Source organism: Cynocephalus volans, chromosome 15 (genome assembly GCF_027409185.1).
Source record: "Cynocephalus volans isolate mCynVol1 chromosome 15, mCynVol1.pri, whole genome shotgun sequence".
NCBI lineage: Eukaryota > Metazoa > Chordata > Mammalia > Dermoptera > Cynocephalidae > Cynocephalus > Cynocephalus volans.
This window is the reverse complement of record NC_084474.1, coordinates 26,516,451-26,528,876: the sequence shown is the minus strand read 5'-3', so window position 1 is coordinate 26,528,876 and position 12,426 is coordinate 26,516,451. Positions and strand designations below refer to the sequence as shown.

At 36.5% G+C, this 12,426-nt stretch overlaps 1 pseudogene; it reads left to right on the top strand.

Moving 5' to 3' along the window:
- The first annotated feature begins 740 nt into the window (after positions 1-740).
- Positions 741-12,426, top strand: part of LOC134363649 (polypeptide N-acetylgalactosaminyltransferase 12-like) — a 122,695-nt pseudogene continuing 111,009 nt past the window's right edge.

Sequence of the window (12,426 nt, the reverse complement as noted above, 5' to 3'; positions counted from 1 at the left end):
AACCTTAGATTCATTTTAACCTAATTTTTATCTATATGGGTGTAGCAGGCAATTAAGAATCATCTGTCTATATGTTGAGTTCCTAAAGATCCTTCTGCAATGCTTATCACTAGCTTTGTTCTAACTGCTAGGCACAATAAGGTAAAGCCTTACCATCAGTGGCTCAGAAAAACAACTACAAAATCTCTTCAGCAACAGAAATCTCACCCTATCAGCAGATAAAGGCAAAGTCTGAGAAACAGGGAGCTAACCGATTGGCTTTACTGTCGCTTTTCTCAAGACAGCTAGAGGCGGAGGTGGGGTGGGGGATCCCAGGCCTGGTGCCAGCACTGACATGCTATCAACTTCTAATAACTGAGGGCAGGTGAATCTCTTCTGTGTCTGCTGGCAGCATCCCTCGGAATCACTCATCCCTCGGAATCCTGCCATTGCGCGTTGTGCCCAGCTGCTCCACCTGATGAAGATCTGCGGGCCTCGTAGCTCACAGAGCCCTGTGGGTAATTTCTCTTCCCAAAGCAGGAGAAAGGAGAGCACAGGGGGCTTCATGTGCAGGGTGTGTGTGTGTGTGTGTGTGTGTGTGTGTGTGTGTGTGTGTGTGTGTGTGTGTAATGGAGCCTGAAATTAAGAGTAGGGAATAAATTAGAATGAGGTTGCAGCCACTTACATTTGAAGAGCAATTTTAACAGAAACTGAGAGATTTCAGCAGTTAAAGTGAAGACAGAAGAAGAGCAGACGTGGCGATGGGAATGGGTGGGTTTTCTACGGAGATTTTCTGCAGAGCATCCAGGGCAGGTAAGCGCTGCCATGGACTCAGCTGTTCTGGGCACTTTCTACAGTTTCAGGCAAAGCCCTGACGCTGCCCAGAGCTGAGACTTTCCTAAAAGACTTTCCAAAGGTGGAGAAGAGGAAGTTGCCTGGGCAAGTGAAAGACAGTGGGAGCAAGGGAATGGACTCCTGATGGAGAGATACAAAGCAAGCAAGTGAGCTGCTCCCTTATTTTTATTATGGCGAAATACACATAACATGACATTTACTATTTTAGCCATTTTAAAGCACACAAATTAGTGGCATCAAATTCACAATGTTGCTCAATCTCGTTATCTAGTTTCAGAAAATTCTTATCACCCTAAAAGGCTACCTTGAACACAGTGGGGAGGGACTTCAGTGAAGTCCCCCCCCCATCCCTTGCAACCGCCAATCTGCTCTTTCTAGGGAAGCTTGTATATGAATATTCACAGCAGCACTATTCACAATAGCCAAAAGGCAGAACCAACCCAGAAGTTCATTAGCAGATTAATGGATAGACCAACTGTAGTATATCCATTCAATGGAATGTTAGTTAGCCTTAAAAAGAATGAAGTACTGACACATGCTACAATGCAGATGAACCTTGAAAATATTCAGTTGCTCCATTTCTGTTCTTAGAAAGAGTGAAAGCATCTGCAAGGGAAGTGCACAGGCCTGGGCTCTGGGAAGGGTTTCCTTTCTAATCTTGGGTGCCAGCAAGGTAATCCGTTTAGCACCATTCAGTGCGTCAGATACTCCAACTACAAAAGCAAGAGAAGCAATCCTGCTTCTACATAGGTTTATTTTAAGGATTTGAATTGGCTTTTTCAGAGTACTTTAAATATTCCTAAAAGCAGGCAGTCATTAAAGGGTTAAAGGCCATTGGGGAAAATAAATCATGGAGGGTAAAGCCGTCAGGACCTTCCTTCTTTAGTTTTTATAACTCATCTTCCCTTGCCACCTGTCCTCTCCTTCCTTCCTGTTCCCCACTCCTGTACCCCAACCTGGCTGGGCTCTTCTGCTTTCTTTGAATTTGCTTTGTGCTCTCTTCCCTTTTCTTTTCTCAAGTACACCTTGTATACCCAGTACCCAGCCCAGTGTCTGGTATACAGTAGGTACTTAATAAATGGCAGTCAGATGAATGATAGAATAACAAGTGGACAGATAAAGCAAGGGTTCTGCTGCTGGAAGTCAATGGAACAGAAAGACACTGAAGCGGGTTCCACCTCCCAAACTGCACTTTCCCGAAACTCCAGATCCCCCACCTGGAGTGACTCTCTTTGCTCACGTTCCTGAAGCTCTCTGAACTTTAATGTCGTGCTTACCTTACTCCTCCTTATATTTTGTGCCACCCGGGAATAAAGTCTTTATCCTCATTCATCTTTATATTTTCTATAGTCTATGGTAGAGTGATCCACACAATGATATACTCATAACATTCATTTTACTGAATTCCTTAGAGAATCTGCAAAATAAAATAAAACTCCACATAATCTCCCCTTTCAGCCTAGATAAAATACCTTTGTGGAGCTTTCTGAGACACTGCTAGGCAAATCTATTCGTGTCCTGTATTTTCATGGTACTCTTTATATTCTTTTTCTAAGGAAGCCGAGGATTTTGGGCTTAATGCTCCCTCGAAGTATTGTGAGGTCCCTCAAGGCAGGGATGCCTCAATTTGTGTTTATTGATCGAATAAATAAATGAATGAATTGTACTAATGCTAATTTTGCTTTAATGAAGACAGCACAGGGTCTATCAATGATAAAAGGATTTGATAATGAAATAAATTATGGAAATCAACTTTGAGGAAATGCCCTGTATCTCCTGTGGGAAATCAGAATTTTAAAATATGGTTTAGTAAATCTACTTTTATGAAAGTGATTTTAATTTTTCTTTACTTTTATCACAATTATGTATATACACAGTTTAAAGAGCTAGATAGTTCTACAAGTGATGTCATGAAAAATAGCAAATTCCCCTTCTCAGAGGCAAACACTTCTAATCTTTTAGCTGATTTTTAAGTTTACCTTCGTATCTCTAAATTTCATGATTTTCTTGCTATTTCTGACCTTAGGTATTACCCGTCCCTCCATAGAAGATAAAGATTTAGCTCTCTTTCAACCTACTCTTACCACACACATGTACTTTTCATATTTTTTCATTCTCCCAACATTGTCCTATTACAATTTTGATTACATCTGTATTCAGTGTTCATGTTATTATGACAACATAAATGTAAATGTTATTCACAGCTGAGCCACGTATTAATTCCTACTTTTCCCATCTGTATGCTTTTTTCCCTCTGGTGAAAATAACTATCTTGTTTTTGTTTGCTTCATTTTCTGTCCTTGTCAATAATTTAACTCTAATGGCAGTTATTTGTCTAAATGTCATTTAGAATTCATAACCTGAACATCTAGAAGAGCGAGGGGCACAAGGAGCCGCACGAGGTTACGGATCACACTCTGAAGACCTTCAGGCCCATCGGCTCATCGCTATCTTGTAGAAATCTCTGCCAGAGCCTTCTGAGCTGAGCCCACGTGGCTGCTTGTCCTGTGTGCCAGGCCAGAGCTGCCATCCTGGGTCATCCTCCTTCATCTTCGTGCCGATTCCTTGCACCCCCTGTCAGTGTGGGATCTCCAGTGTCCTGTATTCCATTTCTTCTTTTTTTCTGCTTGACTTCATTTTTGTAGATACAAGTGTTTAAATCATCATCTTTTTCATAATGTAATTGTTGCATATTTCATAACACACTCAATACAGTTCTATGACAAGGATCCTTGAACAAATATGTATGGATTTAAGGTTGACTGACAAAGGGTTGAGGTGGGTGTGATAAAAATATAAACTTGCAAAGTTAAGAATTCTACTGTCAGAAGAAAAAGCACGATAGTAGTAATGTGTGAAGAGAATATTTAAATTAACAATGTCAGTTAACATTTAATGTTTATTAATATCACTTACGCTTCTAAGCGTTCTACACTCATTCATTTATATAGTCCTCAAAAAGCTCTATGAAGTAAGTACTATTATTATTATCATTTTACAGATGAGACCCAGGTTAGTAAAGTAAGTTGCCTAAGTTTATACAATTATATTAGGTGGCAGAAATGAGGTTAGAAATGTGCCTAAGAAGGAAAGAAAAAACGAGAAGACTGATGAGCACTCATGTTCATGCTGCAAATAACACCGGCATTTATGCTGAGGCTCTTAATACATTATTTTTTTTAATTCTCATGACCATGTGTGGAACAAATTCTATTACACTGCCATTCTGTAGATGAGGAAACTAAGGCTTAGGGGAGTGAAGTTCTCCAGTTCCTACGCTGAGGAAGTGATATATTCAGATTCTGGATTAACTTTTTTTTTTTTTTAGATCAACTTCCTCCTTTCCAATTTTGATGCTTTTTTTTTTTTTTTCTTGCCTAATTTCTCTGGATAGGATTTCTAGTACTATATTCAATAGAAGTGGAGAGTGTGGGAATCCTTGTCTTGTTCTTGATATTAGAGAAAAAGTTTTCAGCTTTTCAACACTATTGTGGTATGATGTCAGCTGTCGGCTTATGGCCTTTATTATTTTGAGGTACTTTCCTTCTATACTTAATTTGTTGAGAGTCTGTATTATGAAAGGTTGTTGAATTTGTCAAATGCCAAAGCTGGTATATCTTGCTCTAAGAGAGTAAAATAGTTTTCAGAGACTATGAAGAATGTGCCCAAACAGCCTGTGGCAAAAAATGTGGCAATTTAAACATCATAAAGGACCATAAACACAGTAGATTGAGACATACTAAATATGTTTAAATCCATAAGTTCATATCAATACTTAGGAGTCATGGGTCATCTTTGGAAGATTTTAAGAATTATCTTCATTATTTTGAAAAGAGGCAAGCAAAGGGAAAGACTTAAGCATTTGTCCTGTCTTTCCTGAAAGACGTAAGCATTTGTCTTCTTTTTCCTGTACCTGCTGCTGCTCAGAGTACCCAAGTTGTTGATGAGAAGCCTTTTCTTTTTATAGAGGTATTCTAGGTAATGAATGAAAAATAAATTACATCATTAGATTATAACAATTTTGCAACCACTAATGAATTAATGGAACTGGGCAATGATCATTAATGGCTATTAATATCACATACACACAAAAGACCAGAAGATGCCTCCCCAGAAGATATAAAGCTCAGTCTGTGAAGTGTTCCTAACAAAAACCCCACAAAAACCCATATTGTGAGAAACTCTGTAGGACAATAAACTGGTTTAAAAAAATTGCAGAGGGCCGAGCCCGTGGGCACTCGGGAGAGTGCGGCGCTGGGAGCGCAGCGACGCTCCCGCCGCAGGTTTGGATCCTATATAGGACTGGCCGGTGCACTCACTGGCTGAGTGCCGGTCACGACAAAGACAAAAAAAAAAATAAAAATTGCAGAGACAGAGGGAGAGGGATAAAGAGTGAGGCAGAAAGAAGGGAAACCTATAGATGAAAACACACTTAATGGACTTCTCGACCTATTGCAATGTTTGGGACTTATTTGGATACCAATTCAGACAAAAACTAATAAAAGAGAATAAGACTGCATTTGTGAGAAAACTGTGGAAATTTGAATAGTGGCTGGTTGTTAATTTTTAAATTGTTTAATAGTATTATGGATATATTAAAAAAGATAGTTCATCATTTATAGGAACATCTTAAATATTTATAAGTGAAGTGATGTGATGTCTAAATTTGCTTCAAAATAATTGAGCAGTGAGGTTGAGATGCAAAAAATGTCCTTTAGTTGCTCATTGTTTAAGCTCGTTGATAGCTACATGGAGGTTCACTGTACAAAGACACTTCAAAAAGTAGGTAGAAAAATAGTCAAAGATAATAAGAATCTTTCCATGAACACTTTGAAGAACCTTCATAGACTTCTCTTCTGTTTGAAATTATCTATAATAAAAAGTTTTAAAAATCATAAAAAAATCTTAGGTGAAATTCCATGACATTTTCAAAATGAAAAGAACAATTTGCAAAAAAAAAGAGATGATTTTTCATTAAAAACAATCATTCCCCAAATCTCTGTCTCTATGCCATAGAGACTATATGAACACAGCAGCATAAAAGGACATATCCAAGGGTGTCATCATTGGTTAACTCAATTGGGTGAGGTGGTAGTAGGTGAATGAGATGGGATGGGGAGTGTGCAAAAGATTGTTATTTTTGCATTTCTACCTTTTCATATTATATATTTTAATTGTTTACAATAATCATGTAATACTGTTATCATCTGAATAATACCAAATAAATAGCTTTTTTTAAGAATAAAAAGATACATGAATAAAGTGTGTGGCTCTTTTTATTTTTTTAAATTAAAAATGCATATGTTTATTGGAACCATTTGTTGCTGTTTTTCAATTAAAAGAAAAACTTTAAAATTCTTTGAATGTAATTTCCCAGAACAATGAATCATCAGCAATCTGAATTTTGACAGTATGTTAAAAAAAAAGATGCAACTATATACTGTATATATAGATAGATATTTGTGTGTAATACATTCACACATATACATATATACATATATATGTGTATGTATATAAATATATATACAGAAAATGAGAAGCTAGAGCACAGAAGGAAAGAAAAATAAAACAAAAAGTTTCAAGTAACAGTGAACAATGAATTTAGCTTAGCACTAAGGCGCTCAGTGTCACTGATTCTGAAGTCTCTCCTCTTGGAAAAGTCACTTTAATGAATACCAAAGTGACCATTTTCTTTTGTTTATTCAGTCAGTTGATAGAACTCTGATTAGGAAATTTTATCTTTTCTTCCTTTTCTTTCATCACTAACGAGCCTGAAAACAATAAGAGAGCAGCATGTCCTGAAGGATGAAGCTGTCCCATCACCTTGAAATTATTTCTATTTTATTTTTGTTCCCCCCCACCCAAAAAGACAAAACTCCTCACAAAAGGAGAGTAGAAGGACCTCAGTTTCTTTCTTAGCACTAAATGCATCTCAGGGCTGTGAAAACATTTTATTTTCTAGTGTTGTCAAGATCTATATATCCCCTGCTGTTTATAGTCTTTATTTTTAAAAAAAGGAAAAAAAGAACAAGAAAAAAAAAAAAGAAAGAAAGGCAGAAACCTTACATGACAAAAACATTAAACCCCAAACGAATTGGTTCATTTCAATTTTGAAGCCTTTTTTTACTACTACAGGGATACTTATACTTATGTCAATGTCTTAATAAGGTAAGTAAAGCAGTTTATACGCCTCAGAGCACGTGTGCTCAAACCAGAAAATTAGCATGAAGGCAAGAAGTCCGGCCTTGCCTTGGACCAATGGAAGCCACATTGTAACAGGTCTCTTCTATTGAGGACCAGATGGCACAATTTGCAGAGGGCATGTTTAATGTTGTCACTGTAAAGGCTGGAAGGAAAACATCTTTGAAGAAATGTTTGCTTTACCTCTGTTCCCCCAATCTTGAATTTATCTCATACATATGTTGGAAATAATTCTACCCAAACTAAATTAAATAATATTTTTATAATGTTGGAATAACCTTGCACTGTAAATTGAAAAGACATTTCTGTAACCTAGAGTGATTGTGCTGTTGTAAGCACTGCTATATGAGGCATTATATTTCAATTTTGACTATCCTGAGTGATTTCTATATATAAGTTAATAAATTATACAACATATCAACATCTTGGCTCCATTTGCATTTTGATAAACATAAAGGCAAATGAAAAACTGAGAACTATTAGTCTCAGTTTTTCAATATTCTATAAGTAATATTTAATGTTATTGAATTTTCATTATCCCATTTTTTGCTTTATATTTTTTAGGTTTTGAGGTTCTTAGTCCTAACTTGCCAAAACATAACAAAACCATGAAAATAAAATGGAATGAATTTTCCAATGCTTTAAAGTGTATATTTTCTATAAAGGTACTTTTTCCCCTACATTTTCTTTTTTATTAAGTCTTCCTGAATGAAAGGACTCAGAAGGTTAGGACTAGTTCGCTTAGGCTCAGACATTTTGTGACTTTCCACTGGTGAGTCATAATTATAGGACTCACTAATTCATGACAATCTCTTAAAAAATAACAACCTACATATCCTTGGATTGACAGAAGACTTTCAGTGGTGGTCAAATGCAAATTAAATTTTGAAATCAATTTTGCATATTAATGAAAGTCAACATAAATCTATTAAACACATTCTTTCATTTGCAAGTGACAGAAACTCAGATTGACATGAGCAGGAAAAGGACCTGTTTCTTTTTCTAATGACTAGGAAGTCCAAAGGCTCAACTGACTTCATGTATTGCTGGATGTAGAGACTGCTTCTTTCCTCCATTTTTTCCTACCTTTTTGATGTGTGCATTGGTTCTAATCTTAGACTTTCCCCAGTGGTGGCAGAAAAATACTATCAGCAACTCAGGTGAGCATATTCATTCCTTAGCCTCCTTCCTCCAGGCCAGTGAGTTGTTAGTGGTTGTGTTCCTGTACTGATAACCACAGCTCCTGCCTGTAGCTATAGCTAAAGTTCTCCTAGGGTCGGTAACTGCTCCCTTCCCTTCAAGCCTGGGGGTGGTAGAGGCTTACCTCTGACTGCTAGATGTGGCCTGCTTCACCATCTCTTGTTGGTTTCCTCTAATGCTGCCTACAGCTTTGCAATAAATTTTTAAATTAAAGTCTATCAAACAACCTTTTTGAGTGAACCATATACTCTGTGTTGGGATCCTGACTGGTACAGCTCTAGACAAATTTCTAGCTGCATTTTTGGTATCTTGACCTGTATGTCAAAGGATACCAAATTCAATGTTTAGAAAATTGGGTTTAGAGCTCAAGAGTATTCTGCTTATTAAATGCAGCACTACCTGACAATCATTTAAGCGTAAAAGCTGGATGACATCTTCAAATGTTATCAAGCTTCAAATTCAATTGTCAATTTTCTCTCTTGTCTATAAAATATATTTCCCCTCCCTATGCCTGGTGCCTAAATGGCTCCTCTGTGCCTTCCACTTCCACTGTCCTGTCTTTCACTCTATCACACACCTGCATTCCTCCTCCTCTATAATATGTTTCAGTGACTCTTGCTTACCTACAAAATAAGTCTGAAATCCTTCTTAATGCTCTCAGGACCTTTCATGATAGGGATTATCCTCACCTTCCAGGACTGTACATCTATGCCCATCCCGTAATCTTCCATGTTTCCATATCTTAGTACATACTCTTTTCCTTGCTGAAATACTCTTTTCCCTTCTCTACTTAAGGTACTCTGATCCGTTCTTTAAATCTTTCTTTATATTATACCTTCTTTGTGAAGAATTATTAATGCCCCTTTGGTCATTTGTTTTCCACTTCAAAAATACTTTGTACACACATTTTTATTTTATTATTTATTTATTTATTTATTTTTGTATACACATTTTTTAGAGCACTAGGTCATTGCAATGTAGTTATTGGTTGTTAATGTCTGTTCCCTAACTTGATTATAGATCTGTTGAGCAATAAAAATAAGTGAGCTTCCAAGCCACGGAAAGACTCAGAGGAATCTCAAATGCATTTTGCGAAGAAAAAAGCCAATCTGGAAAGGTTGCATACCGTGTGATTCCAACTATGTGACATTTTGGAAAAGACAAAACTGTAGAGCCAGTAAAAAGATCACTGATTTCCAGTGTTCTGGGGCAGGGAAGGAGGGATTTATAGATGGAGCACTGGGCATTTTTAGGTTGGTGTAACTATTGTACATGCACTTTAGCGGTGGATACATTACATTATGCATTTATCAAATCCCACGGAACTGAACAAGACAAAGAGTGAAGCTTAATGTAAACTATGGACTTTAGTTGAGAATAATGTATCAATATTGGTCCATTAATTTAACAAATGTACCTCATTAATGCAAAATGTTAATAATAGGGTGCACTGTGTTAGGGGAGAGTTGGAATGTGGGAACTCTGTACTACGTGCTCGATTTTTCTGTAAACCTAAAAGTGCTCTTAAAAATAGTTTATTAATGTAAAAATTTTAAAAATAAAGAAAATGAGTGAAAGGAAGAATATCTTCCTTGCCTACCTCACCTCTTAGATTTATTGAGCCTGAACTAAGATCACTTACGTAAAGTACTTTGCAAAAGGTAAAATGCTGCTTCACGTAATGTGTTAAGTGCTATTAAATAGCTGAATTGCTAAAATAGAATCAATATCAAAGAGGATATTTAACACCAAACCAACTCTTGTTAGAGGCTCAGAAGTATCTGATCAGAACACAAAAATGGTAAAGAGAATGCAATGACTGGAATATAAATAGAGAAATTTGAACGGTGTGGGGTATGGTCTGTCTAAAATAATTTGTGTAGGTAAACAATAAGACAATAAAAGCAGTGTACATCTGAGAACAGTTTTTAAAAGCTAATAATGTATTTGGTGGTAAATGTTACCACTGAATAAAGGCAGTTAAGACTAGTAGATTAAGCTATAGACTACCTTGTAGATGAAGAACTATGATTTTTAGTGGAATAATAATTTCTCACTGAATAATAGAAAAAGCTATGTGTTACGCACAATTCACCCAGATATAATTTTTAGATATTTGTACAGGTGGTATGATTAAAAGATAATCATGAGTGCATGAGTCCATCAGTTCAAAGTTTTTTTCCTCTAGGTGGAAAATGCATTGAGAATTAGCTATTGCCTGAATCTGAAGGCTGTCGTCCCATGGCTACAATAGGTCTTCCTTAAGACACAAATTCATTCTAAGAACAAGGTGCTCACAATGCCAGGGCACCTACTCCTTCTTTGTTGCCATCTTTCAGTTTATACCCATGGATGTTTCCTAAGGCCAGTTGACTATTGTACGTGATATGCCAACACTAGCTGGAACTAGACTACTGTAGGGTGATAGTCCCCTTCCTGGCTCTGAGGAATACCGAGGAAGCTAAATCCTCCAAGGAAAGAGCACAGAGAGTTGGATCTTCTTATCCACTTATCTGGAAGGAGATTTTGCTTTTGTCTTGAAGCTCTACTGATTCTTGAGTAGTGATCAGTGGTTTGGTAGGAAGGGTAGGGGCTTGGGAAGAACACAGTTGAAAGGCAATTGAAAAGAAAATTTGGGGAAGTGAAATGTGGATACACTATTTTAATGGGTGGATATTTATGTTCCAAATTGATATCCACTGCAAGCCCTCTTTGCAGAAGTGGTTCTCAACAATTTACTGCACAAAATGACCTGCTCTGTGGGTATGAGTCAGCCTATCTAACAGCTTACCCAAGGCTTGCTTAAAGGGCTTATGAACTCGGTGGCCATGGTGGCAGGGATGAGGTTAAAAACATGAGTTTCTCTTCACTAAATCTGATCAAGTTATTGTTATTGATTAATGCACAATCTATCAGTAGCAAATATCAAAGCTGAGCCCCCACAGGGTCTCGTACTCTGGCAGAATGTGTATTATATCAGATACCTTCTATTTAGAGGAATTGTATTCACTGGAACAAACACTTATTTTAGATATGTATTTGCTTTCCACATATGCACTTCTTAGGACATTATTTACTATCCCGATAAACTCACTTAACATTGATTCTGAACAGGGAATATATTTTACAGCAACGGAATTTGAAATGAGTAGTGGAGGAAGGGATTTATAAAATCATGGGGCATCAGCTGTGTTTTCATGATTATTTGCCGGATCGAAGTTGTATTGTCACATGTTCTTTGCTTTGGTATACACACATACACACATACATACACACACACGTGCACACGTATGTATTTCCTTCTTTGCCTTTCCTTTCTGTTTTATGTGGGGTGCATATAAGGTGGTTAACATGGTAATTATGGCTTACAGGGTATTAAGATAGGATATCATAATTAGAATAAAGTGAAAATGAGAAGAGATTGGAAAGATTTTTTTCATGTTTAGCTTTAATTTTTTTGCTGAAAGAACAATTGTTCCCCTCTAGAGCTAAAAAGAATAAATTAAGAAGTTCATGAAACCAAATGTGAATAGTTCATATATATTTTTTGTAGATATGTTCTGTGTACAACTGTGTAAACTAAACATTTTCCACATACTTTTATGTTTTTCCAATTTGGAATCAATTTCAAGTCCAAGCCTGTTAAAGACAATGAGTATTTGCAAAGTTATACTGTCATCGAATTGCAATATGAACCATAGCTCATAATGAAAGTGTTATTAGCTTGGTTTTAAAATGTATGTTGCTGGTATTTTTCTTTTGTTGATATTTTCCTTCTGAGGTATTTATTGCACCAACGCCTCATCCCGTAATTGAGGGAAATTGCAGAACAATGGTCCTCACAATCTCTAACTATTTAAGTCATATTTTTTGTAGGTTTTGCCAAATGACCAAATGCTTAGGTCTATCAAGACTGCCAAGTAGTGTTGAGTACATATTTGTGGTATAAACAGTGTAATATTTTTAAGGAGCTCTTTGCATGTTTCTCAAGTCACATGTCAATTTTGGAAAGTCTCCATGCCTTCTATTTTGAGTTTTACAAATGTTAACTTAGTGATAAGAAAGCACATTGTATGTATTAAGTGTCTTAACAAATTGTTGATAATTATATTTATTAATTGTGAATTATAGGACACATAAATGCCAATAAACTTTAAGATCTCAAATATAATAGCTAATATTGCTGATTTC